Here is a 5,703-nt window from a genome sequence, read left to right as displayed (position 1 = left end):
AAGTCACTAATTTTATATTATAGTCAAGAAGCTGTTTCAGTTCCACAGTTTCACCAAGGTGTAGTATTAATGGTATTCATCTGGTCATTACTTTCATGTTGATTTATTTTCATTAAAAGTAAAGCTTGTTTTCACTTGTTTTTCCTCGCCTAACATAAATTTTAATTCARTATCAACCTGTTTGTCCTATTGTTAAAACTTTAAATTACTAAACTCTTACTTTTTTACTTTCTTGGACCCAGATCTATCCAAATCTATCTAACCAGCTTTATCYAAATCAGATGTGTGATCCCTCAACATGATCCCTCAATGTGATCATACCTATGTGGTTTAGAAAAATGATGTCTGCAGATGGCTACTAAAATAAATGATATTCTTCTCTAGAAATAAACTATAACCTGACTTTTTTTATATTCATTTACTGGGCAGACTTGCACAGATTACGTAAAGATATGTTTGTATTAAACATGCTGTCRTGATTTGAAATTTGGATCAAGGAATGAATATGATGTATACTCCCATTTTGCCATTACTTCTAAATGTGCGTTGCTTAATAACTCTTTCTGCTGCCCCTTCATTTGTAAAATTTTTGTGTTATTTAATTCTCTCTCAGGAGTGAGTCYATTGTAAGCACAATTAGGMAACATTTATAATAAACTTTAAAGCWATAAAGTAATGCTAAACTTCTAAGTACTATTTACTATTTATTTGAGTTACTACTTTCTTTGCTCAGAGGCTGACTGGAGATATTATGACTTAACAAACAAAAGAAATGTCATGAAAAACACAGAARTATGTATAAAATCAAATTTTCTAGGCATCAGCTGCCAAACTGAAGTCTTCTCTGTTTGYGGACAGTAAAGAACTGATTGTACTTTTTTTTATAAGGAAGCATTCACAGTGCTGATCTATTGARTGAATTCCAGCATGAGTAATTATGTCCCACCATATCTAAATATCAATTARATGTGGTCTTTTTTTTATTCAATTCCTGTTCCACATTGCTGGGTTGTGTTACTGTGCACTGTTGAACAGTAGCTGCATTCACACTAAAGTTGGCAACACTTTCATGTTGCAGACAAAGTCATTTCTTTATGTCCCAAGGATGAGTCTATGGATACATCCACAGACAATAGTTTTGCTTTGGAGCAGCTCAAGTTGGGTTATTTTGGCTCACATCAGCGTGTGTGTGTGTGAGGATTCTAGTACATTGACAACTATATAAAAATAAAATGACTAAGAATGTTTGATACTTGCAGCTGTACAAACTGCTGGATATAAAACTGAATCCTTTAAAGCAGAGATTTAACTACTGGAACAATGTAAAATTCACTATTTCATCCTRATAAAAACATACATTAGAAATCAGTTCACCAGAATGAATTGTGTGAATATGGACTTTCCACTTTTTACATACAATGGTATTTGTACCATTGTATGTGTTCAGTGCTGTGGTGTCAGAGTTTTCCTCAATAGTTGCACCAAGCTCTGTTAATTTATTCTTTTCATTGTTTATTATGCCCAATATACCTTGGGTAGAAGGGTAGAAGGGTAGAAGATGAGCNAAAAAAAAAAAAAAAAAAAAAAAAAAAGATTTATGAGGGACATAGTTGAAAGCCCATGAGTAGTGAGGAAATTAAATAATTAAATTCTTTTCTTTGGTTGCAAGCCCACTTCAGCAACTCAGCAGGGTGTAGAACATAAAAAAAAAAAAATGTGGTGGGGGGAATGGTTGGAGAATTATTTCTCAGTTTGGATGGCACTGTGAGATACTGAGTGCTTTAAAATCCACACCAAATCAAAGTTCAAGGYACCTCACAGCTTGCAAAATCATTTCCTTTACTTGCTGTGATGTAGGGCCAGACACCACTGTGGAAGACAATAGGGAAGTTTCCCAGTGAKTCTAATGGAAGCTGGGTACGGTACTTAGAAGGGTTTAGGAGTCCCTGYTCATCTGGGCTGCAGTCCTTAGGAGCCATTTTGGTATATGAATAACAGATTTTGTTCCCACTGCGCCTGATGGGTATGTAGTCTGCTCAGCATCTTTCAGATGGTGCTTAGGACATTTACAGAACTGGGCTGATCTAAGTTCTATGTTATCAATAGAAAACTCTCTCTGATTATAATGAGACTGCCCTCAGCTGTTAAAAAGAGTTAAATTAGGCAATATTTGTGTTAACATTTGATCCAACACGGAATCAGGGTTATATTTCAAAGCTAGGCTGTTTGCTAGGGAGTTACACAGACGTCCATCATTTTGCTCAGTTATCTTTTAATGGGTGCAACAGTTTCTTTTCTTGTCTTGTAATTTACATGTTATACTACTTCTTGCCCTCGTAGAGCTACTTGATTAATGAGCTAATGCCATTTTATTAGATTTCTGTGCATCATCACCATGCAAGAACCCACTAAAACCTCCTATCCTGCTTTCTAGGTTTATCATCTTCTTACAAGTCAGCGCTTCTGAAAGCAGGTTGTGCGGCATTATGGCTGGCAAAATATTTAAATCCTGTGGCATGTGAAGTTATAAACTTGTATTTTTTGAATATTTTTCAGGCTGTAATAAAACAGAAGTCTTTGAAGTAGGCAAGACACACACACACACACACTCTAGGATCAGTCAATAGGCCAGATAGTAGGGTACTGCCATGAAGCTGTGAGAACCTCATCCATGTACTTGCTCTGCAGAAGAGCAAGACAGAGCAGAATCACCAATTCCAGGTGAGCATCCTTATTTCCACAATATATTGCCAAGGGTCTAAACTCAGATTACAGTCCAGGTTTCATCTCTCCCCTGTCACTTTCTCCAGAATGGAGAGCAGTGCCATCAAGAGGCTATTAAATATTGCTATCTAAGATGCAGGTAGCCAGTATAAGAAAAGGATGTTAATATTCCTTTCTCCACTATTTGAATAGGCAAGTGATTAGCCTGTGAATGTCCTAGTTCTAAAACTGCTTTATTTTGTTTATAGTCTGACCCTAAGTCAACCCTAAAATGATGAGGAATTCTTTGTCTTTAACTCTTTACTTAGCAATATCCATTAATTATCTTTTTTTTTTTCAATCAGACTGCTTTTAAGATATCTTTGATGCACAGAAGCATTTCTGTTTTCAAGGCGAACCTCTGTTAAAGTGACACCAACCCTTTAAAATACAGATGTGCACTCAGCAAATTTGATAAGCCCTAAAATGGATTTAGATGCACAACAGTGGTGAAGCAGCCTAATCCCTCCTACAGAAGATAATGTTTAAACAAATTTATTTCATTCAATGAAACACCTGGGCAAGCTTATTTAATACAGTCTTTGCATTTAATTAGCTCCACAGAAGGGACACTTGCCATATTTCAAACAATGGGTATTTTCCTTTGTATTAATCATTTTACGACCCTCAAAGGAAACCTAGACAGAAATAAATAAATAAATAAATAAAAGCTCTTAATTAACCTGAGGCACAAGAAGTCATCTTTTGGGGAACTGGAAAGATGGCACAGGGAGCTGAAAATAGACAGTAGTTCAAAAAACAGACTCTCTGTGTGAATAATGAAGAATAGCTGTTAAAGCCTGAAAAGAATTCTGTATGAAGGAATTGTTGCAAGGAATTAATATCAGAAAAACACACCTATACATTAAACTGTCATATAGAGGGAAAAGAAAAACAAACAAAAATAATTCAGTTAAGAACTCAACATAGTCAAAATTATTGGCAGAAATCAAGTAACTGTAAAATTATGATGCACCCTGAGAACAATATAGTCCAGCTTCAGTTTAGCAGTTCTCTTTTGCTCTCCTTTTGCTCTTTGTTGTTTGCTATAGACCAAGCTACACCTTTTGGAGAAAACTTCTTCCCCAAAACTCTAGTAAGCAATTCCACCAAGAGTGCTCTCACTGCACAGTTCAATTACTCTTGTACCTGCAACAGGGAATACTGCATATGAAAATAGGAGACTGTTCTTCTTCGACAACTGGAACTGCAGTATGAACAGCCTTGGAGCCTTGGACATTTTTATTCTAAATAGTAAATCTGTACAAGAAAGTAAATCACTTTTTTTTTTTTTTTTTTTTTTTTTTTTCCCTTTTTTTTTTTTTTTTTTTTTTTTTTTTTTTTTTTTTTTTTTTTTTTTTTTTTTTTTTTTTTTTTTTTTTAGCATCAATACTATAGGAAAGACTATGTGCAATTTGGGGTTGTGTAGGATGCATGTAATTGTATTTGTACTGGTATCATATAAAAGTTTCTGCTATGTGTTTTTGGTTAATCATACAACATAATGTTATGATTAAGAAGTTACTTTCCCCCCTTTAAAGGCTAAATACACTCTTCCAAAGATCATATTACATTTAATCTTTACAGAAAGCCAGATGGTACCTTTTTACTAATAGTAACAGATTTGCCCCTTATTTTAATCTCTCTAGGAACTGTATGCTCTACCCTGTGCAGGTATAAAAAGGGATCAAAACTAATTTTCAGGCAGAAGAAGAATTTTTGCCTCTTATTCCTTCAGGTAATTAAGCAAACTTTAATTTCCAGTTAAAGTGAATTCAGTTATCAGATCATGCTACTGCTTCATCTAGACAACAATTTAAGATTTGTTTCATGCCACTTGGAAAACTAATTCCAAGTCAAATCTTGCTGTTTCATTAAAGTTGTTTTTTCTCCTAGTTTGCAAGCATAATGAAGTTTATTTCACTCTTCTGTAGAAAATTTGTGTATTTTTTTATCATCTATCCTTTTATCACTACTATTCAATAAAACTCATCTGAGAAAAACTCCCTTGGGCTCAGTCTTGGCACTGAAAGCGTAAGCTTGTTCTGGGAGATATTTCAACTTGTCGTTTGAAATTCATCATGAAAGATGGGATACAATGAGGGGAAGATGCTTTATGATAACCTGTTTTTGTGTTCTCAACTGAAGTGATTTTCACATCTGAACTGAGCTGCACTGCTATTTTATTTGCCATACAGTTTTATTCAAAAAGTACATACCTGGAGAGGGCAAAGTGAGTGAGGAGGCAGCACAAAACTCGCACTATTTCAGTTTTCCCGTTTGCAAAGCAGCAATGAGAACACCCTGTTTAGTGTCAGTGTTCAGTGCGATTACAAAGCAGTTTCATACTTCACTCCTCTTTCTCAAAATTGCCTTTCAAATACTGTGTCACACTATTCACACCTGCTTCTTAGAGTGACKCTAAGTCAGACAGAAAGTAGAGGTCCGGAAAGCTCACAAAGATGGGGAGACAGATGAAACGCGAAGGCCGTGGGTAGGASCTACTGCGGTCGCTGTGACAACGGAGAGGTCAGCGCAAGCAGGGCCTGCCCGGAGCCCCGGCTTGGAGCCGAGATGGACTCGCTCCACTGGTGTACAGTTCGCTCCTGCTAAATGGCTACCTAGTGCTTCCCACCGTTAAACGTCTTATGCTGTGACTATGTATCTTTCTCAAATATATATATAAAAAAATATGTATATATATTTTTTTCCRGTTAGCACTGGTTGTCTGGGGGTGAAATCCTTTGGCTAGCTCTGTGCTTTAAATACACCTGCCTTTAAAAAATAAATAAATAAACAAACCCCCGATGGATCCAGCGTGCCCAGGGGGCCGCGGCAGCGCCGGCCCGGGGGGCGGCCGCCAAACCGGGGGCGAGGGGCGGGCTGGAGCGGGCCCGCGGGGGGGCAGCCGGGGGCCGTGGGTGAAGAAAGCGGCGCGGC

Source organism: Rhea americana, unplaced genomic scaffold, assembly GCF_003343005.1.
Source record: "Rhea americana isolate MKP2758 unplaced genomic scaffold, rheAme1 scaffold_112, whole genome shotgun sequence".
NCBI lineage: Eukaryota > Metazoa > Chordata > Aves > Rheiformes > Rheidae > Rhea > Rhea americana.
Note: the sequence above shows the minus strand (reverse complement) of the source record.